Source organism: Phacochoerus africanus, chromosome 16 (genome assembly GCF_016906955.1).
Source record: "Phacochoerus africanus isolate WHEZ1 chromosome 16, ROS_Pafr_v1, whole genome shotgun sequence".
Classification (NCBI taxonomy): domain Eukaryota; kingdom Metazoa; phylum Chordata; class Mammalia; order Artiodactyla; family Suidae; genus Phacochoerus; species Phacochoerus africanus.
In genome coordinates this window covers 45852717-45876153 of record NC_062559.1, presented here as the reverse complement: position 1 = coordinate 45876153, position 23437 = coordinate 45852717, and the positions used below count along the sequence as shown (strand labels likewise).

Below are 23437 nucleotides of genomic sequence, written 5' to 3'. Positions count from 1 at the left end.
GTCCCTCTGCCTTCCCGCTTTGGGCACACCGTGGACACGTGAGGTGTCCCCAGCACCCCACTCTGTTTAGCAGTGTCTCTTGCTGCAGCACAGAATTAGAGGTGACTCTTGTAACTCCCTGTTAAGCATCACATCCTTCAGCTATCTTTGTTGAAGGTGTCATTGTCTCACTAAGGGCTTGTCATCTCGTCACCACTCCTGAGGGCTTCCTGGCATCAAGGCATAGAAGGCCATGGGAGCCATCGGCTGTGTTGGGTGCTGAGCGCTGAGGGCCGCTTATCAGACCCCTTCCCTCCGATGACAGAGGGTGACCCAGCAGCGATGGAGACGGCGCAGACCTGGAGGGTCTGGGGAGGAGGAGGCTGGGAGGGAGGCAGATCTCCCGATGACGAGAGCATGGGCTTCGAAGGAGGCAAAACTTGCATTTGAATCCTAACTTAACCACTGGCTCGCTTATTGATCTTGGACAAGTTATCTCCTCTTCTGGCCCCGTTTCCTCATTAGTAAAGTAGGTATAATCCCAAGTCCCACATGTGGCTGTCCTAACAAAGGGAACTAAAGATTGCGAAGTCTCTAGCACAGGAGCTGAGCTACACGAAGGGCTTAATTTTGGGCAGCTGCCGTAGTGAGCAATGTGGAAGGGGAGGTGGAGAGACGTCGAGACCCGCGGTCCCGTCGTTCTGAGTTTTGCCTGGGCTCGGCTGAGTGAGATCTTTGCCTCTCCCGTCCCTGCTCTTGGACCTGCTTCCAGACAGTATGCTGTTATGCAGCGAACTGGCGGAACCGTGGGTGACATCACATCAAACCAAGGATCAGAAGGCTGCTTCGCGCATGACGATAGTGTTTAAAACCCCCAAGGGAAACCTGAACACGATGTTGTGGAAAATAATATACATATGATCACATATGACATACATAACTTTACATAGGATGAAATTACTTTTTAAAAAAAATCAAAGCAATGATAAGCACAATTCGGGATCGGAAGGGGAAGCAGATCACAGGTGCGGGGGACAAAACGGGTCATATTCTTCAAGAGTCGAATGGTAGATTCACCAGTATACAATTCATTTTATCGTTTTGCTCCATAATTTATGTCGCATGCATCACATGGATTCTTGTGAATGTATCAAGCATTGCATAAAAGTATTTTTGAGCCTGGGTTTCAAAACAGACAGGCAGGGGTGTGAATCCCGTTTTTCATGGAATCTTGGATGTGCTACGTTACTTCTCAAACCTGTAATAGTTCTAGCTATCATTTTTTTGGAGAGCTTTTTTGTGTGCTAAGTACTTTTCATCCATTGCCTCATTTAATCCCTGCAAAAGCTCTCAGATGTGGACAGCACTGTTCCCATTTGACAAATGGTGAACTGAGGCTGTGTGAGGCCTAGCAAGCTCACCTGACGCTCAGCTGAGTGAATGGCGGGGCGAGGATTCCAAGACAGCCGTCTCTGGCCAGATACGGTGACCCTTTCGCGGCATTGTGGGTGCTGTGCTTGTAGCTTTTACCCTGGACCAGCCTCCTGCTGGTGTTTTGGTGTCTGTGGACTTCTGGGACTGGGGCCTTGGGTGTAGACAGGTAAGTAAACAAGGAATCTTCATTCCTCGGGGTGGTAGTTCTGGAGAATGTGCCAATCTTTGCTTTTCCACACTTGAGGGAAGGCTGTGCTTTCCTGCTTTCTTGCCATCGTGGTGTGAATGCCTGTGTGGAGTCAGTGCGGGCTGAGACGGGCACCCAAATGGGCTGGTAGGTAACTAGGCAAGTAGCCAGAGGACCAGCTACTACAGGCGCTTTGAGCCTTTAACTATAGCAGCTTAATTGGCTTCTTTCTCATTCAAAATATGGGGACAGACTTAATACCCCCGTGGACCTCTTATCTGGTCAATAAAATCTCTCCATCTGTCTCCAGCAACTGATCCCTCCAGCTTCTGATTGAGAGCTTTTCCTGAACCAGGAGAGAGCTGGGGTGCGGGTAGGTTAAATTTGGGAAATCTCTGCCAGCTTCAGGGCTTCAGTGGAGTCTTTTCTGGAATTCAACGACTTTGGCTTTTTTTTTTTTTTTTTTTTTTTAATGACTAACTCTGAGATTAGCTTCCTTTCAATTGATTAATCTCTTATCTTGGCAATTGTATGTATTTAGAAAGTAGGTAGGTTTTGGTTCTCTTAAAATTGAACTATTTTGTCATCAGTGGTTAAGAGCGAAACCCGAGAGATCGTTGTGAGCAAAGCAAAGCAAAGCAAAGGTGTTTTGCCTTTTCTTAGATGTGCGCCCTTGGCTTATTATTCTCACATCAATTGTAGTTGAATCAGGGCAACTGGCTTGTTTATTTTAGATAATTTATAGCCAATTTTCCTATTGCCTTAGAGAGGTAAGAGAAACCACCATTTACAGAATTCTGGCTATGTTCTAGGCTCTTTAAATAATAATCCCTATTTCACAGATAGTAAACCCTGCTGAGAATGGGTCTTCTTCAAGTTTATAGTTAGTGGAGGAGCTGGAATTTGAAGTCAGGGCTGCTGGCCTGAAGCCTTCCATGCTTCTCCCCAGTCCTCCCAATTTGCACCAAGCTAAGCAAATAAAGAGCGCTGGGGCAGCAGCTCTCAAACACAGCATGGTGACCGCATGGCCCTATTGGTTGGAAGGTTGACTGCAGGTGGTTTTTGTTCCTACTTCATGTCGTGCATAATATGCTTTTTCCTATAGAGTAAGTTGATTTCACGCATATCTCCGGGTACCTTGATGCCTTTTTGGTGGGCGGTAATTGTTAAGACTTGACTATTACCCTCTCCACATTATAAATTCCTCATTGATAAAATTAGGATAAGAGTAATATCTACCTCTTAGCTGTGATGAGTTATGGAAGGTACCACCAGAATGTTTGGGTGCAGAATAAGGTGCAATACCTGTTAGCTGTCATTGTGGCTGGCCCCTAAGTGACACACCTTTGACAACAGTCAAAACCAGTTAATGTAATAACCGGTCTATAAACTTTGAAATGAACAAGAGGGTATATCATCCTGAGTGTGTGTCACAATATATTATTCATAAATCATGACTAGAAGGTACTCTTCCTCTTTGGAAAGTGACTACTGGCACTGGATTTTGTGATTTTTGTTTGTTTTGCCTTATAGAGTGTCTGACTTGGGGGAAGTACATTTTAAGCTCATTCTTCTTTGCAATGCCTCTTTCATTGTCTTGCCTGATGCCAAATCTATGTGCAGCATTAGATGCGTTCATTCATTTGTTCAACGAATATTGAGCCCCTGCTTCATCTCCCTATGAGTCCTTCCAACCTGAATCCCCCAGGTTCCTTGCTTAGGAGGCCAGGTTTTGTGCGGGCAGACATCTGCTTTCAGCAGGAGTCTACCACTTTATATCATGTTTGGGAAATACGTTGGAGCTCAGAGAGGAAGCGGCTCTCTGTGTCTGGAGGGGAGGGGCAGCGCCACGGAGACTGCTCTTGGAGGAAGCACAGGGAGCAGAATGGGAGGCAAGTGACATTCTTCGTCCTAAGACTGTTCGTAGTGTGACAGGGCCCAAAGCAGGTTACATGGTGGGAGGCAGAAGACAAGCCAGAGTCCAGATTATGAAGGAATTTTCCAGGCTATACCAGGGATCTGGGGCTTTATGTGTGTGCACTAAGAAAACTTAATACCAGTTTAATGGAGTAATAGAGCCTTGGATTTCCATTGTAGAAGGAATGGGGCTGAAACTAGAGGCAGGGACACCAGTTAATAATAATAGCTTGTGTTTTAACTCACCTGGTTCTCGAAGTACCCTATGAAGTGGGCACTACTATTACCATTTTACTGATGAAGAAACTAAAATAAAAGAAGAAACTACCCCAAGGTCACACAGCTACTAAGAGGGGCCTCTTGGATTTGAACCCTTTAACATGATTCCAGAGTCTGGAGATGCAAACATTAGGCAATGGAATCTTTCTAGAAATCCACACTACCTAAGAAACTATAATAATTGTCCTCATGAAGACTGGTGCCTACCCAGACCAGCTGGGTGGCACTCAGGCTGCAGGATGGGGGACAGTTGTCCTCTGGAGCAGAGATTGCTATACGCCGCTCAATATCCATTCCCTCTCTTAGAACTTCCAGGTTTTATTGGAGCATCTGACTGCCTGGAACATAGACCCTCTTTCCCAGCTATTCTTGCACTAGGTGCGGCCATGAGACAAAGTTCTGGCAAATGACATATAACAGCTTCTAGAAATCCTTCTAATGAGCAGCACATGCCTCTTGCCCCCTTCTTCCTTATCACTTTCTCCATCCTGCGGCACATAATGTGAACGTGGTGGCTGCCATCTTGGATCCTGACAGCAGGAGCCACTTGCTGGAAGGAAGGTGGAAACCTGAGGTCTTCGTGGAGCAGAGCTACCACACCAGCCCTGAACTGCATCCTCTGCAATGTTCCCTGAGAAACAGATAAACTTTTTTTTTTTTTTCCTTTTTAGGGCTGCACTCATGGCATATGGAAGTTCCCAGGCTATGGGTTGAATTGGAGCAGCAGCTGCTGACCTACACCACAGCCACAGCAATGCCAGATCTGAGCTGCATCTGTGACCTACACCATAGCCCACAGCAACGCTGGATCCTTAACCCATTGAGGAAGCCCAGGGATCGAACCTGCGTCCTCATGGATACTAGCCACAATGTGAACTCCCAGATAAACTTTTATTTTGCTTAAGACAGTGTCATTTGGGGTCTCTGTGACTTTCAGCCAAACTTGATTCTTACCCATACATCCCCCAACTTCCTAGAAGAAAATTATAAAATGTTAGGAATATAATAAGATAGAGTTATCAAAGTAGATGAAGTCAGTTGCAGGTTGTAAAACACAAAAAACATGGTTCAATTTATTTTGCAACAGTTTAAAACTCTCAAGATTTTTGTCACCATACAAAATAAAAGCAAGGAAATCTGTCATCTGTGGAAGAGGTGGACCTGGGTTCGCAGTGTGGCAGAACCAGGAGACATGAGTGTGCCAGCATCCCACGTGTTAGGGCCCCATGCCCCCATGGCCACTCTCAGAAAGAAAATGGCCGCCTCTAATGGAACCGATTATTACAAATTCCTCACTCTGTCCCGTAATAGGATTTGCACCCACACCCTTCATCACTTGACACTGGCAGCGCTTCCTGGTAGAGTAGACAGGATATGCACCCTCTTGGCCATGCTTGGTCTGTGGAAAGTTCGTGGATGTGACACAGTTAGAGGCCTTGGGTGTGCTTGGGTGGTTTTGCTTGCCCTCTTACACTCCTTCCATTTCGACTGTGAGAAACACATGTCCTTGAATAAAATGCTCTTGTATGAAGATACACAAAGGCTCCTTTTAAGTCCAGTACAAAGATGTGAAGATATCAGTCTAGATGCACTATGACCCAAAATGCTCTCAGCGATCCTTTTTTGGTAATATTTAGATATAATTCAATACCATACAATTTATCCATTTAAAGTATGCAATTTAAAAGTTTTCTGTCTATTCACAGATTTGTGCAGTCATCACCATAATCAGATTCTTTAGAACATCTTCATAGGCTCAGAAGGAAACCCCATAACCTTTAGCAGTTGTATCCACTTCCCAACTCCCAGCCCCCTTCTCCATCCCTAGGTAATCTGTCCCAGTGAATTTGTCTATTCTGAACTTTTTGTGTAAACAGAATGCTACATCATGTGATCATTTGTGACTGGCTTCTTTCATGTAGCTCAACATTTTCAAAGTTCATCCATGTTGTAGCATGTATCATTACTTCATTACTTTTTATTAACAAATAATACTCTGTTGTGTGGATATGCACACTTTAGTTATCCATTCATCAGCTGATGAATTTAGTGGTATTTCTGAGTACACACAGAATACAGAAGAAGAGTGATACAATATGCTAATGACTTTGTGGGAAGAAAGACTTTATTAGAGTATAGAGGCCATGGGCACACGACTGTTCCATCTACACAACAGTTTCTTTTCTCATAGTGAATATAGAAGCTAGTATGTGATTTAATATAGCAGTCTCTCTGAGACTTGCTAACATGCAACAGTGTCGCCAGGTGCAATTAACTTGCAGTCATAAATGCAATGATGTTTCTTGACAGCTGAGGCCAGACTCTAGATGAATGAATTTGCTAAGGCAGATGCCACCTTCATTCTGGGTGATCAGGTGGTCTTTCTGGGCTACAGTGGACATGAATCTGACTAGTATCCATGAGGATGCAGGTTCAATCCCTGGCCTCGCTCAGTGGGTTAAGGATCTGGCACTGCCAGGATCTGGGTGTAGGTCACAGATGTGGCTCAGATCCTGAGTTGCTGTGGCTGTGGTTGTGGCTGGCAGCTGTAGCTCTGGTTAGACCCCTAGCCTGAGAACTTCCATATGCCGTGGGTGCAGCCCTAAAAAGCAAAAAAAAAAAAAAAAAATACACACACACACACACACACACACACACATAGGTCATGGAAACTGAAAGTTTCTTTCCTTAAAACCAAGGTAATTAATGCATTTCTTTCATGTAGTTCATTGTGTATGGTGATGGTATTGAAATTCTGAGCATCACTTCCTCCTGCAGCCTGCATTCTTGGACATTTTTATTTTACTGAACCAGAAATGTATCTTCCACATTACCCCAAGGAGCTTTGTCATCTCGATTACAATGAGGCATTGCAGTGACTAAGGAATCCTGGAGTCTCACCAGACCAGAAATGTGACCTGTCAGACTAGAGCAATTTTCTCTGGAGATGCGACTGTTGATCCTAAGAGTAGAGTGTCACTGTCTCAGGAGTGCAAACTTTGAAAGCAGAGCGATATTTTGCACCATTGTTTTTGATTTATTTTTGTCCCTACATTTAATTTAGATCAAAACTCAATTATTATTAAAGGACAGCAAGAGGATTTTATCTTATCAAAAGTGTTCAGGGACTTGCAATTAGTAGATCAATAAGTCTTGGAGATCTAATCCACAGCATAGTGATTATAGACAGTACTATGTTATAAACTTCAAAGTTGCTAAGAGACTAGATCTTAATTATTTTCAGAACACATACAAAGAAATAATAATTATGTGACACAACGGAGGTGTTATCTGATCTACAGTGTAACCATACTGCAATATAGGATGTATATCAAATTAACACATTGTCATACACCTTAAACTTACACAATGTTGTATGACAATTATAACTCAATTAAAAAAAATAAAAGTCTGTAATGACAAGAAAAGGGTTCAGGGAACACAGGTTTAGAAAGTTTAGAAAGTACTATACGACACAAAAAAATACCGTGTGGGTAGTTAACCCCAGTGCCTACAGGACCAGGCAGGAAGAGCCAGTCAGGTAGATTGGAAAGGGCAGCATCAAGCTGGAGAATGCAGATTGGCCATATACTTTTATTATAAGCTGATAACATTAAACACGACAAATCAAAAGGTGGGTAAAATATACTTAGTATGAAATATATTCCTGAATAACCCTTTGATGAAAGAGAAAACTGAAAGGTAAATTGTGAACTACCTAAGAAGCAAAGGAAAGTCGAATACTTCCTATGCATCTTTTGGACAGAGTAAAAGCTGTATTCAGAGGGAAAACTGTAGCCTTAAATGCTTTTACCAGGGATCAGCAAACTGTCTATAAAGGGCTGGGCTTTGTGGGCCATATGGTCTCTATCACAGTTTTTGTTTGTTTGTTTGTGTTTTTTTTGTTTTTTGGTTTTTTCCTGACAATACTTAAAAAATGTAAAAATTGGAGTTCCCATCGTGGCTCAGTGGAAATGAATCTGACTGGCTTTCAATCCCTAGCCTTTCTTAGTGGGTTAAGGATCTGGTGTTGCTGTGGCTATGGCATAGGCCAGCAGCTACGGCTCTGATTCAACCCCTAGCCTGGGACCCTCCATATTCTGCAGGTGCGGCCCTAAAAAGACAAAAAAAAAAAGTAAAAATCATTTTTAGCCCCCAAGTTGTACAAGCTTTGGGTCTAATTTGGCTCGGGTGTAATAGGTTGCTGAGCCCTGCTTTTATTATTAAGGAGGACCCCTCCCACCAAAAACTTCAGTAATAATCTTAAGAAGTAGAAAAAAATGACAACAGCAAATGAAACTAAAAAGAGAAATTAATAAAGACAAAAGCTGAAATAAATGACGTAAGAAACCAAAAGAATTATAATTCATAAATCCAAAAGCTGGTTGTCCGGACCGATAATATGGAGAAACCCTTTGAAGTTTGACTAAGGAAAATAAGAGCAAAAATATACAAGATTAGTGATGAAAAAGGAAATATAACTACAGATCCAAGAAGAATGTTTTAAAATCTAAAGAGAGTACTATATGCAACATGACAGCAATGCACTTAAAAGTGTAAAATAAACAATTTCCTAGCGCACATTACCGAAATTGATCCAAGAAGAAATTAAAACTTGAGTAGACCAAGCATCATAGAAGAAAAGATAAAGGTTTACCACTGAAAAAGATGCCAGAACCAGATGAGTTCACAGGTTTACATACTCTTAAAAAAAAAAAAAAAACCCAAATAATTCTACTAGTTAAAAACAATCCAGACAATAGAAAAAGATGGAAAATTCTGTAAATTGCTCTTAGGAAGTAAGGAGCTCAAAGTTCTAGAACAAGAGGAACACCTAAATTTTCTCTTGAATGCCAACAGATCCATGGGTAGTGTATGCTTGGAGACCCAGTGAAAGAGACTGTGAGACCCAGTTGAGATCCAGTGGAGAAAAATTGGGGTTTAATTTGCCATCCCTGACTTAGCCTGGACTATAAAGTCAAATGTATCTTTTGGGATATCTTCCACAGATATGGCCAGGAACTACTCTGGAGGATCTTATGGATTTCTGATCAAGTCATTTGAGAAAACTTAGACATTTATAGTCCTCTAATAACCGTTCCGCAGATATATGAAAATCATTTAGATTAAGCTTCCAGATCCAAATCTAACTTTGCATTATTCCTCACTGCTGTGGGTGTAGCAAATGTATCAGAAGAAACCAGTAAGCTCATGGGATACTTTTCAGTTTGAGGACCATTATGGGAAGATCAGCTTCCCATCTTGGGTGCCTTCGTTCATTTGTAGCTGAAAAGAAATCTTCCCATTCCATTGACCAAATAGCTACCTCAGGGCTTTCTTTTCCTCATTCACCAAATGCAAAAGCATCTAGAGGACATCTTTTTCATTCCCAAAGGATACCTCATTTAAGAGGCTGCATGGCCAACCCTGCCTGGGCTTCCATAGTCTATTGCAGCTCCCCTTGCAGGTAGACAGAGGAAAAGAGGGCCAGACTCAGGAGAGAGGAAGACCAGAACTGCCATGGCAATCTTCATTATGATAAAAAAGGGCATCACAGTTTTACTCTCCTCGTTTTTATGATGAAGTAAGATAAAATGAAAAAGAAGAGCAAGGGAAATGATCACTTAGGAAACAGGCTCAAGCCTAGCACGTATTTATTTAAGCGTCTCTGTGCAAACATAACCCTGGGTGTCTGTTAAATCAGCAGGCATGTCAGTTGGCACTTCTGGTTACAGACCATTTTACAGTCATACATCATTCATAGCCATAAAAGCCATTTGCCCTCTGTCACCCAACCAATCAGGATCCAGCCAAGAGGAAGCAGAGCAGGAGCCTGGCAGTTTTCTCTGAGCTCCTCTGAATTTCCACAACCTGGTTCAGCAGAATGTCACAGAAAATTAACTCTCCTGGGTTATTAAGAACCCCTCCCCTCCCCCTCCCCACTAAAGAGCAATATATGATTTCAGGCTAACATTTACCCCCTCACAAGCAACACTTTGTGATGTACAGGGCAGAAGGGCAGTGGGCATCACACACAAATCCAATATAATCTCTGCTGCTCTGAGCCACTCGAACGAAAGGACATGGATGGGGCATTGCTCACTCGAGCCTTGGCAATTCACTCCTAATGCCCACTTTGAGTCGATTTGAGATTGATGTCAGCATCTAAGCCACCCAGCCACTAACCTTGATCTGTCCTTGCTTCACTCCTGCGAGTTCACGTTTTCACTCTTCGCCTCCTCACTGTTGTTTTGTTATTGAAACTGAGAAGCCTGCTGAGGCCTGATGACAGCCTCAAGCTTTGCAAACCATGTGTCTTTGGGTTCTTCCCAAATGCTGCTGCCTCTGGGATGGTATTTTGCTTGAAATGCCTCCCCCCAACCGAAGGTCTTCTCTTGACATTATTACAGCTTAACTCTTTCTTAGTGTGCACCTTCATTTGTGACTAAGGTTCATCGTGGTTGTCAGAGCCCCCATGGGCACTGGGACAGCCCCGTCTGGTCACCCCGCTCCATCTCTGCTTGGGCATTTCACGTGTCTTTGGCCTCTCCAGTCGTAGCAGGCTAGGATCAATTTTCCAGTGGCAGCTTGGAAATAATAGTGCGAAATGTATATTAATACGGAAATATATTGTGAAACTGTCCTTAAACAAACAAATGAGCCACTTTAAAATATTACTGCTATAAATGACCATGACAGTAGCACAGCACATATAATAAAAAATAACTGCTGAAGAGAAGCTGCTGAATTACTATAGTAATAAACCAGATGTGATTATTATCATTTAACACGGTCATTGAATACCATGAATCCCTGAAGCCATTAAAATATTTATGATTAAACATTTGCTATTCCTTATAACAGAACATATAGTTGGGTACTAAAAAACTGTTCAAGTATTATTTCAGCTAATATATGCCAGTTCTATAATAGAGGTCAACCGACATTGCCTGAATCCCTTAAAAGAGGGATGAACAGCTGCCTCTCCATAGCTGGACATATTTCAGGATGTTTATGTTAGTATTATATACTCTCATGGTACTGGGGAGGCTGTATCAACCACAATCTACCAAGGTAAAAATATGTTCCTATTCTGTATGTTCATGAACAGATGTGGGCTTGGGGGCTGATCTAGTCATTCCTCCAGAAAAAAAAAGCACATGTAGCAGATGCTTTCAAAGACCTGCTTAGATGTCCTTTCCCCATGGTACTTATCTTGAGCATCCTTCCCCAAGCATCTCCACCAGAGGGCCGTCACTAGGCCAGTCGGAGCCTGAAGTGCCAAGGCACGAATGCCCCTGAGAGCAGCCCTCCGCCCTGGTGGACGGAAGTTAGAGAATGAATATCTTGGCCAAATTTACGGACGTAGCTCTCTTTCAAAATCTGTGCCTGGGCCATGCTCTTGATACTCTAGTCTCATCCCCGATGATTGTTTTCAATTCAAACTTCAGTTCAGTTAAACATTAAGTGGGGTTTATTGTACTGAACAAAAATATAACAAGCAGTGTCTTCTCACATTTAGCTAGAGATACTTCTGTACCGTAGGGTCACGCTTCCAGGGTGTTTGCTTCTCATCTTTCTCCCTGTCTCTCGGCAGGCAGTTCCAGCTCCATCAGTGGATGGGGGCTGTTGCCAGGAAGGGAACTCACCCATCCAGTGGATTAAGATGCTTGAGTTGTTTGAACCCTACCGGGGGAAATGTGCTGAGAAACAAATAGGAATTTTAGAGAGAAACCTGGATTTGAGTCCCAGATCTGTTCCTGACTTGGTGTGTGTGTGTGTGTGTGTGTGTGTGTGTATCACATGTTATATAATTCTTTTGTGCCTCCTAACTTGCCAGAGGTTCAGTTTTCTCATATGTGAAATGATCATTACACTTGTGTAAATTTTGTAATGTATATAAAGCATTTTACGTACTACCATAAGAGTGATAGCTATTTAATAAACATTAATTTATTAGATGATGAATGAATGGTGTATTTACCCACACTATTATGGTGACAGTTGAATTCTTGGCATAAGATATCACCTATTGGGAACCCATTTGCTTCCCAGCACGTCTGTCTCTAGTTCCCCGTCATATGATTTTGGCTCTGTTATGCATCTTTGTCATGTGGGTTCCATATCTGCCCTTATACTCCCAAGTAATATTTGTAGGTCCATCCTGTTCTTGCTGTGGTTTCACATTTGCAGGTTTAATAACCTGGGCCATGGTCTGATGTATGTACAGGAAAACTCTCAAAGACGCATCGTGGAATAAAAAACATTTTCAAAGACCCCTGCTGGCTCAGTCAACCCTAATGAGCTATTAGGTCATTAGAGACTCTTTGCCATCAATTAATCATTGGATCAGCAACTGTTCATTGAAGACAGGGGTCTCCTACTTAAAGGGATAGTACAATTAAAAACCAAAGGTGCTATTGCTGGCATCTCTGAAAATCTGAATGGTAGCTCCACATGGTCTTTTCAAGTCGTCAGTTAGTCCAAATCCTGACGAGAGGGTATGGCTGCTTAAATTTTTAGATTAAGAGTTCTCCTCGTGGCTCAGCATTTAACGAACCTGACTAGTATCCATGGGGATGCGGGTTTGATCTCTGGCCCCACGCAGTGGGTCAAGGATCTGGCCTTGCTGTGAGCTGTGGTGTAGGTCGCAGACGTGGCTTGGATCCCGAGTTGCTGTGGCTGTGGCTGGCAGCTGTAGCTCTGATTTGACCCCTAGCCTGAGAACTTCCATACGTATGCTGCAGGTGTGGCCCTAAAAAAAAAAAAAAAGAAAGAAAGAAAGAAAGAAAAATTAGGTTACCTTGCCTCAGGAGGAATTTCTAATGAGAGGAATGAAGTGCTTGTCAGCGTTTATAAGCGCACATAGAGGGCAGGTGGGGTAAAATGAGCTGAAATCCTCGTGTCCACATGCTGTGAATCAGTGCCTTGCCCACTATTTCTGTGACTTTCTAGGGGCTCGTGTTCTTGGGGGTCTCTTACTCCAATACACTGTTCCTGCTGACCTCTGGCTCTCTTTTGGACCCCACAGCTGCCCTCTCTTCTCTGCTCTGTGGCCACCAAGACACCCTCACTTTCCTTGAGACCTTCCGATAACTATTCATATAATACAATACATAGAGATCTATGATGACAATTCCACGTGAGTGTGTGTGTGTGTGTGTGTGTGTGTGTGTGTGTGTGTGTGTATGCCCTCTCACACATGGCAAGTGTTTCCTGGCAGGCCAGCTTGGCAGACAACTAACCACTAACTAAAAACTGAATATTGGACATCATTTTTGGTCATATTTCCTCCGTCATGCCCACATCAAGGTAATCTCTTTGCCAGCTTTCCTCCTAAACATCTCCCATCAGCTGCTCTGTCCTTATCCCTCAAAATACTCTTCCCCTCTCTCTGCTTCTTTGGGTGCTTCCAGAACCTCAAAATTACTAAGCAGAGCATTTCGCTAATATTATTCCTCTGTTACTAAGCAGAACAATTCACTTCTCTTAGACCCCATCTGAAGACATCCAAATGGCCATTCAAATATTTGCTAAAATGGAAACAGTTTTCTCTCCTAAGAGGAATTCTGTTGCAACTAACAGGTGATTTTCTCCAAATATTTGTGCATTTTTGTGATAAGCAAAGATCATGTTCATTAATGCTTGATTATTTATTTTTAGGCATTGTGTTAGAGAGCTTCATTCCCCACACCGTACCTACCCAGATGCAGTGCTTCCTGGAATGAACCACGGTCTCCGTTTTTATTCAGGGTAGGTGAAGCCAAAGTTTGTCTCTGTGGGAATTTATTTCTGAAGTTATATTGGGCAAATATAATACGTTTTCCAATGTATAAATACTCATTTAAAAATGTTTCCTGGGAGTCCCCGCCATGGCACAGTGGGTTAAGAATCCGACTGCAGTGGCTCAGGTAGCCGTGGAGGCTCAGGTTCAATCCCCAGCCTGGTAAACTGGGTTAAAAGATCTGGTGTTGCTGAAGCATAGGTTGGAGCCACAGCTCTGATTCAATCCCTGGCCCTGGGAACTTCTGTATGCAGGGGGTGTGGCCATAAAAAATGCTTCCTGGCTCTCTTTAAATGAAAGTAAATGTTATCACCTTTTATAAACTGGTAAGAATGCTTTGGAGGAGCCATATTTTGCTGGGAATTTCCAAGACTCATTGGGAAGGATGGGTCCTCTTTTTAAGTAGAACTGAGCTGTCTGATCCTTTCTGCCCTAGAGAAGCTGGTGTTTGATAAAGACCCAATTGCTAATGATTTTTACTTGAGAGAGCCTATTAATTTTAGTTCCATTTATCTTCAAATTTACTTTAATATTCTACAGACATTATTGTTTAGTCTTCGCTATTAAAAAAAAAAGAGCTATGTGGTTCTTTAATGTTAATTTCTTTAGTACCTGGGATGGTACTTAGTAATAATGACAATAATTGCTTTCTGATTTTTTTTTTACTGGAGTTCTTCACGTGGGGAGGAGTGCAAAGCATTATTGTACATTATCTCACTTATTCCCATAGCGCCCCCATGAGGCAGGTATTATATTACCTCCTATTTAACAGTGGATGAAACTGATTTCAGGTCACCTCTATGTCGATTTTTTCCAGGAGGCTTGCCTGGCTTCCGCTCTTATCATGCCTGACACATTTTAGTGTAAATGTTTGCCTGCCTGTCAGTCTCCCTAGATCAGTGCGGGCAGGAACCGTGTCTGTGTTGCTACCTCTTACCCACTGTGCCTAACTCGGTGCCTGGCACGTGGTAGGTAACTAGCAAGTAGTCGCTGACTGACTAGCTCCGGTCAGTGAATCAGTGTAGAGAGGAGCAACTCACTCAAGGCCACTGGGTGAAAAATGGAACAGAAACTCAAACCCATGGCTCTAAGTGTCAAGTCCAAGCTCTCACACAGTCAGGGAGAAGTTTCCTCCACCCCGTGCCCAGCACCCAAACAAAAACAATGTGTAGATTTGAGCAATAACACGTGGAAATCTAAGCTTCGTGGCAAAGCAGCCTTCAACACTGGAGAAAGGCTGAATGCTTCCAGGGCTTTGTCTGGGAAGCTCTGTGCTGGGCAGGGTGTGACGTGATAAAGGGAAAAAGAGACGGGGGCGTCCTCAAGAAGATGGTCATATAAAGCACTGGGGTGTGGCCACCCCGAGTGGCATAAAGAGCTCCTGCCCTGGGGGCCCCCCGAAGCACCCCAGACCAAGCCTCCTCCAGACATGGTCAAAGCTCTGAAGAAATCCATTTAAAGCTCCAGCATCTGGCCTTGGGAAAATCTTAATGGTCCAAAGAGAAGGGGTGGAGTGGGGTGAGATGATGCAGAATGGAGGGTGGTGGGAGTTGTGCAGAATTTCTTTTCTTAAATGAAAAGCCCAAATAAAATAAATAAATGAAAACATAAATCACAGTGTCTTCTCCCGGCTCCTGGCTGGAGGAAAACAAATTAGAAAGGGCTTGAATGAAAGGAGTATTGAAGAAGCTTGACTTGAATTAAGTGGTTATATATTTTAAAAGCACTTTGTTGGGTCCTGTAAAAACAGCAAATAAAAAGGTAGTAATATCCCCTGGCTCTTGGAGGCAAATACCAGTAATAAAGGAAGCTTGGGTCGGGGGGATTGAAGAGTATAAGCTTCAGTGGAAGGGAAAAGGAAAGCATTGGGTTTAGAAACACTTTCATTTCTCCCTTAATAATTAATGATGAGGTGCTACATTTTCAAAGAGACATCATGTGTCTTTCTAACAACACTCACTTTCCTCTTAAAATGGCCCCACGTGAAATTTAAGGACACAAGTCGAATTTTTTTTTTCTTTTGACAGGCCATCAAAGGAGTGATTTCAGGGCTATCAAATAGACATAATTCAGGGTCCATTTTATAATCCCTTTATACATAGCCTGTGAAAAATTTCACAGTGAAAACTGTCACAAGCTTCTACTCCTGGTGCCAATGGCTAATTTGCAACTTCTCTTTGACCTGCTCGGTTGTTATCAGTTAAAAAATAAACCCTAACTGGAGATTTAGATATTTTGAGAAATATATAAAAATTTGAGCCATGAGCCCTGTAAAAAATGGTCATGGAGGAAAATAACACAGAAAAGTTACCAGGAAAGAGCTCAATGAACTTTCTCCTTGTTAAGAAATGTTTAAATCCTTTTGTTTGTAAATGGCAGGTGGGTTGTACAATTCCAATGTAATTTCAGAAAGCCATCTTCTGAATGTAATAAACATGTCGGCAATAATAGGATTCAGAAAATAGCAAAATGCATTCCAGACGCACTTTGATTGTGCATCAGAACAGAGAATTTAGCTATAATTGGCTATAACACAGTTATGGACAGCAAATGACACACTGTGGGTTTGGGTGATGTGCAACCCTGATTAGCACTGTTCGTTTTAGCCAAACACCAGAAATAAAATAATGACTCTGTAGTGACACAGCACCTTTTCTTCCTCCCACCCTCCCTCCCTCTCGTTTTTTCCTTCCTCATTTTTCCCCTTCTGTTTAACTGGAGTATCATAACTTAGACTAGAAAACTTATGCTCTTATTACTCAACGAATCAATTATCAGCCAAGACTCCATTCTTTTCAGAGACGAACAATCGTATGTGAAGGGGGAAGCAAAAGCCCATGGAGAATTGACTTTTGGAGAACTAGATGTAATTTGAATCAAGAATTATAATAGGAAATAAACCATTACAATAAACAAGGAAACATGTACACAATTACTTTCACAGTGTAATTTTATTCACTCTAGTTGAGAAAATAAAGAGATAATACTGACCGTAGCACCTGGGTATTTAATGCAAACTGTAAAATCTATTATATTAAACAAAGTCAAAAGCAATGCGAAAGATCTTGAATCTATTCAAGGCATGCACCTCATTACAGACTTAGCAAATTAAAACACAAATAGGATTAGAAAAGAATAATGTAACAATCTCCCACCACGGTCCCTAGAGCATTAAGTCATAAATTGGGTTTGCATTAAATTGTGCCTGCAGTATTGAATTCAGTGAAAGAGCTGTGGGCTGGAGATAAACCATGCTGGGCTACTCACCAACTTTGGCAAAGCTATGTGTTTTCTGAGACACGTAGTAAATTTGTTAGAATATAGCAGGCCCACGAAAAAAAATGAGCACTTCATATCTTAATTAAAAAAATGTCCATGTCACATCATATGTGGCCTGCGGAGATATAAATGCAGACAAAAATTCACATGTGAAATGGAGCTGTGTTACCTATGGATATAGAGAGAGAGCCGTTCCACTAAAATGTATTGCTTAATATCAGACGCAATCTTTCTTTCTTTTTTTTTTTTTTTAAAAAACCCCTGTCAACACAGTTTTTGATGAATTTGTTTTTGTTTTTATTTGTTTGATTTTGCGAAGGCAGAAAGAAAGGAGAAAGCAAACCTCCTCTTTTAGAGAACACAAATGGGCTTTTAGACTATCCAGAGGAATGTCCTTTTTTTTTTTTTTTTTTTTTTCCGAATTGAAGATTAGACCTTAACCACTCTGGCTGATTTATAGAAAAATATATGTGACTTATTTTTAAAGCAAGTGGATGTACTTAAATCAGTTTTTTAAAGTGATTCAAAATTGAAAAATGTTGTCCACCACGTGTCCTTCCATTCCAGGCTCTGTTCGGTTTATTTCCTAACCCTTGAGTGAGGGAACCTAAATCAGGCAAAAGGAAATGGTTCTGATTATGGCGCCCCTGCATTAATTGCTTATCTGCTGCCTCTTTGCATATGGCAGGCCAAAGACAGAAAGCAGGCTGTGGGTCCTGTTTCCTTGGGGGCCCTATCCCAGAGTAGAACTCAATTTATTTTCTCTGACTTCCTAAGGCTGTTATGAGGATTAAAGAAAATCAGTGTAGAATGCCTCGGTGCTCAAAAAACGTTGGTCTCCCTGCTCCCACTTCATCACTGAGTGTAAGTCACAGAAGCAACCTCCGCAAGGACACCCGATTTCACTGGTTCCCCCAGTGGGAGTAGAGCCTTCTAGGTTCAATGGAGCGCAGGAACGTCTCAGGTCTGTAGTGAGATCTGTCCAGACCCTCCTGGTGGAGGAGGTCCACGTGCCTCTTCCTCACCAGGCACTTTCTTTTCCCTCCCTCGCCTCTGATGCCCATCGTCTCCCTCCCAGCCTTTGCAGCTGTCCTGGTCATCAGGCGAAGTGTCCCTACATCACACTCGGCAGCAGACAGCCTGTTTAAACTGGCGCTGTCTATTTTTAAGAGCTATTTTGGAAGTCTAAGCGGCTCCCGTTTTGGCTTTAGTAAGACAAATCTGGGCTAAAACACCCAGTGCCTCTTAAGTGTGATGGATACCCAGGACCCGCTGAAGTTTCCCGTAGCCACCGTCTGGTTCGTCCTAGTGGCAGTTTTTCTGCCATGTTATTTATGTGGTGGTTTTACTTCTAATTACGGCTCATGATGGCTGTTAGTGCTGAGCAGTAAGAGAGCAAACGGCATTGTACTGCCATTTAACTCCAGCCCATAAAACGGGCGATAAAGCTGAGGGCTTCACACCAAAACAGAAGCCCCCCCACCCCACCCCCCAAAAAAACCCGACCATAACTTTCTGTGACAAGCTCACCTCCACCGCTGCCACTCTGAGGCTAGAAACTTTCACTGATGAAGCACATGGAGGCAGGTGACTCCCGAGGCCTCGGAGCCTCAAATTTCAGCCCCGGCTTCATTGTTAAGTCATCCTTTATTGTAGACAGAAGAACCCCAGACCTCGGATATAATTAACACATGCCAGGTTTCATCAGAACCAGGGTACTTGTTGTTTGGAAACTAATGAAAGCAAATAGATGTTACTTAACACCGTCCATAATGAAAGGTCTTTTGTGGTTCTCAATTTTGATTACTGTTTTTTGATGCTAAGAAGAATGCCACTTGGTGTTGCATAAACAAAGAAGATAAATGGCCAGGATGAGAATGAGTTGTCCATAATCTGATTAAAGCAATAGAGCTGGCTCCTAGGAGAACCACACGGGGTTTAATGATTGGGTTGTTGTTCTTAATACGTCTCATGTTCACTCTTAAAGAAATCAAGAAAAATGTTAAGAGGTTACTGATATTTCACTCTGGCGTTGGGCTGTCAGAGCTTCTGACAGGGAAAGAACATTCTCTTTGGCTGGAACATAAAGTCCAGCCACGTAGGAAGCTCATTTGCCCAAATGATAGCAGGAGGCATTTAAAACCGAAATCTGCCCCCATTCACTCACTCCTCGGGCAGAGCCGTCACGGATGAGGCAAGGACAGGCTTTGCTTTGCTGAAGGTGCGATGTGATAAAATAGCTGAGAAGCGCCACTCATCTTCTGTTTCGTTAATTCCTCTTGACAGAATGCTTCCGGATTTCGGGAAGATGTCTGCTAGCGTTTGGATAGTAAATACATTCTTTAAAAGCTTGGGGATACTCTAGGCTGCTGGGATGTTAGGGAGAAGAGTCACACCATTCTCAAGCTCTGCAGGAGCTGGCCATGGTTGAATGTAGTGAGTTGCTTCTTCATGCCTTCCTTTTGGTGAGCTCTGAGGTCCTGTGTGTGTGTGTGTGTGTGTGTGTGTGTGTGTGTGTGTGTGCATAGTCACACTTACCGTTACTCATAGGTGACTGGTCCTAGAAATCTACGTCAGTCTAACAGCTTGAGCGACAGAGAGAGGGCTGACTCTGGCTACTGTGCATCGCCTCCAGGATACACAATCAACATACGCTCTCAGGAATCTAATAAATTTTAAGATGACTCCAGTGACATTCAGCCATTAAGATCTTTGTTGCCTTTGCAACTCTACACTGGGTCATTGGATTCTGGATGGACAGGAATTGGGTTATTTTGCTTATTTTATTTTTTATTTATTTTTTTGGGGGGCATGCCCACAGCACACAGAGGTTCCCTAGGCCAAGGACTGAACCCACACCATAGCAGCGATCTGAATGCTGTAGTGACAATGCTGGATCCTTAACCTACTTCACCACAAAGGCACTCCTGTTCTGCTTATTTAAAACCGGTCATCTAAGTGATTTTGAGCGCTCAAAACTTCAGTTTCAGTTCCTCAGATACATATTTGAACATCCACTGTGTGTTAATGTCCCATTTTACAGATGAGAAAGCTGAGGTTCAGAGAGATTAAATAACTTTCCCAAGACCCCTAGCTGAGTGGTTAGTCAGTAGCTTAGTCCCAACTGAACAAAATCCATCTGATTCTCAAGTTTACCTTTCTGCCATCCTATTTGTCTCAATCAACAGTTAAACCTCCATGTTTCAATGAATATGAAATATCCCTGTGTGGTCTCTTTTCTCTTCTTTTCTTTTGCTTTTTAGGCCCGAATATGTGGCACACGGAGGTTCCCAGGCTAGGGGTCAAATCGGAGCTGCAGCCACCAGCCTAACCCACAGACTCAGCAAGGCTAAATCCAAGCTGCATCTCTGACCTACACCACAGCTCACGGCAACACCAGATCCTTAACCCACTGAGTGAGCCCAGGGATGGAACCTATGTCCTCATGGATACAAGTCAGGTTCATTACCGCTGAGCTGCAACGGGAACTCCCGTGTGGTCTCTTTTCTTGATAGAGCCTATGAATCTGACAAAAACAGGTGATTGGCCCTCTCCCAGGCAAGGAGAAGCACAGAGGCTTGGCCTGCTTGCTCCCTGCACCTGGGCAGGTGGGGCGTGATTTCCACGTACTTCTCAGCTCCTTGTTAGTGGCCTCCTCTTTCCCTCGCAGACCAGACTTTGGCTTCCGTCACTTCCCAAGCCCAACAGACTGGTTGGGTTCCCAGAGACATGGGAAGGACATTGGTTGGAAATGAATTGAGAGAGAGTTGTCTTTTCTGAGCCTTTCCCTTCTCCCACTGGCCCATTTTGGAGCCATGTGGTCACATCTTGGCACCACCACTCGCGGGCAGGGAGAGGAAATGAAAGGAGATGACAAAACCACAGGTGTGTTATTTATTAGGCCTCGATTTTTTCTTTTAAATGATGGAGAAAAAGGTGGAACTAAGCTGCTTTCTCTTAGAAAATGCTGGCAGTAATTTTAGTGGCAGGTTTTAAACATCTGAATGTATTAGCTATAATGAGCTCTGCAGCAGGGTGGTGAGGAGAGAGCCCAAGGCTCATTGGCAGGGTCGGGGTGACCTTGGGCAAGCCACTTCCCATCTCTAGGCCTCAGTTCCCCCTTCTGTACCGAGCGCCCGTGCAGCCTGGTGATCCCTGTGACTTCCTGGGAATGCGGCCAGGGGTGGGGCAGACCACCTGCTCTGGAGTCAGCTGATGACTCTGAATCTTGACTCTGTTGGAGTTCTCATTGTGGCTCAGTGGAAACGAACCTGACTAGTGCCCATGAGGAAGCTGGTTTGATCCCTGACCTCGCTCAGTGGGTTAACTATCCGGGGTTGCCACGAGCTGTGGTGTAGGTCGCAGGCGAGGCTTGAATCTGGTGTTGCTGTGGCTCTAGTGTAGGCTAGCAGCAGTAGCTCTGATTCGACCCTTAGCCTGGGAACGTCCATGAGCCACACCTGTGGCCCAAAATAAAATAGAGTCTTAGCTCTGTCAATCAGCCCTTGCAGGAGCTGTGTGACCTGGGGTCAGTTACTCAGCTTCTCTGAAGCTCAGTTTCCACCTCTGTAAAATGGGGATAAGGGTCCAGCTCAGTGTTCATTAAGAGGTTTGGACTGGTCCATGCATGAATAGCTTCTGGAGAAGGCATTTTCCCAGAACCGGAAGGAAGAACTGGTGAGGAGGATGCTTAGAAGGCAAATGGTCTTGGTGAGACGTGCAGGCTGGGAGAGGCTGGGGGTGGGAGGAGTGGGGTTCTGGGCGACCCTTCCCAAGAGAGGAGAAAACCAAGTACCTGTTAGTAGCAGGACAGAAAACGGGGTGCCTCAATGCCAACCTTCGTCAGGAACATGGCCTTGAGGGAAAAAAAGAAATCTCAGAACATTCTCGCTTCCTTGCCTCCTGCTTTTCATTTCTTAACTCTTTATTTTTAATGAAGATGGGAAGGTTTACAATTTTGACAGTTCCATTTATTTCTAGCATTTTCATCTAAAACAATACAATGAGCAGCAATTATTCCACCCGGATGTCGGCTGCAGCTGGATAAATGTCACTAGTAATTAAACGTGTTCTGTGCACTCTGTGCTGTCTCTTCCGTTCGCTGTCTGTCTGTCTGTCTCCTTCTTTACCACCAACCACCAAACCATCCCTTTGTCCTTCCTCCTTCTCACCCCCACCCTCCATTCTCATAGAGGGGCACAAGAAAGTACCAAATAGGGACCCGGTTGACCTGAAGGAGCTGAACCGCGTGCATGAAGTGCCCAGAAGAGCAAATCCTCCCCCAGAGGGCAGGTGGAGGATCCCAGGGAAGGAGAGCGGCTGCCTTCCATTCCTGGGCTCGCCTTCCACTCCGTATCTAATGCCTCCAGGCCACAGGGGGGCGCCCCAGCTGCTCCTCTGTGCAGGGAAGCTGCTCCTCTGGCCTGCCCCTATCAGTGTCCTCTGTCCTAAGCAGAGGGTCCTGCATCTCAGCAAGGGGAAGGAGATAACTCCCAAGCCCCAATTTCCCCAGGATTCCTTCTCAGGTGTCACTCACCCAGGTAGCTGGGGCTCTATGGACACCAAGAAAGCAATAGGAGCTTTCTTTGCAAAATCATGGTCAAATATTTATATTTGTTTAAGACTTGCTTCCATAGGATTTGTTGTTGTTGTTAATTCTAATCTATTTCCAAAATAAATCTGAATCTCTTTTATAGGTAAACACAGTATTAAAAAAAAAAAAAAGAACACAAAGGGGGAGTTCCCGTCGTGGCTCAGTGGTTAATGAATGCGACTAGAAACCATGAGGTTGCGGGTTCGATCGCTGGCCTTGCTCAGTGGGTTAGGAATCCAGCATTGCCATGAGCTGTGGTGTAGGTTGCGCACGTGGCTCGGATCCCACGTTGCTGTGGCTCTGGCTTTGGCCGGCAGCTACAGCTCCTATTAGACCCCTAGACTGGGAACTTCCATATGCTGTGGGAGCGGCCCTAGAAAAGGCAAAAATACAGAAAAAAAAAAAAAGAACAAAAAGGGAAGAAAGTAGAACAGAAATTATGGAAAAGAAGCAGAGGCATTAGATGTCCCCAGACATCTGAGGTGAGACCATTAGAACAGCTAGACATGGCTGTGAGCTGAGGCAAAAGGAAAGTATGGGTGACATAATTCATTTCATCTGACAAAATAAAGCATGTACATCTTTTTTTTTTTTTTCTCACTAAGCCACTGCTTCCTGGAACAAACTCAAGGAAAAATTTATTACCTGGGTTCTTGTATAAGTGCATGTTGGATGACCAGTTGAACAAATAGAGTCTCACATAAAGACAAAAAATGTGACATGGACCACTGCCCCTTTCTGAAAGGATGCCAGAGTTAAGATGACAGAGGCAGACCCAATATTTGGTCACTGCATTTCAGATTGGACTTAACACCACCCTTTGAAATCAATTTTTCTTATATCAAAAGTGATACGTGCTTATTGTAGGAAATTTGTCAATTACACATTCAAATAAGAGAAATCTATAAATCCCCCCCACTCACTTAGCCACTATTGACATTTTGGTGTAATCTTTTTATCTTTTTATCTATGCCTAGATATGCGT

The 23437-nt window shown here is 43.4% G+C and overlaps 1 long non-coding RNA gene across 3 annotated transcripts in view; it reads left to right on the top strand.

Moving 5' to 3' along the window:
- Positions 1-23437, top strand: part of LOC125117612 (uncharacterized) — a 150736-nt gene that overhangs the window by 113881 nt on the left and 13418 nt on the right. For all 3 annotated transcript variants that reach the window (XR_007132664.1, XR_007132662.1, XR_007132663.1), the window contains exon 4: positions 13460-13549. This is a non-coding gene — a long non-coding RNA (uncharacterized LOC125117612). The remainder of the gene's footprint in view (positions 1-13459; positions 13550-23437) is intronic.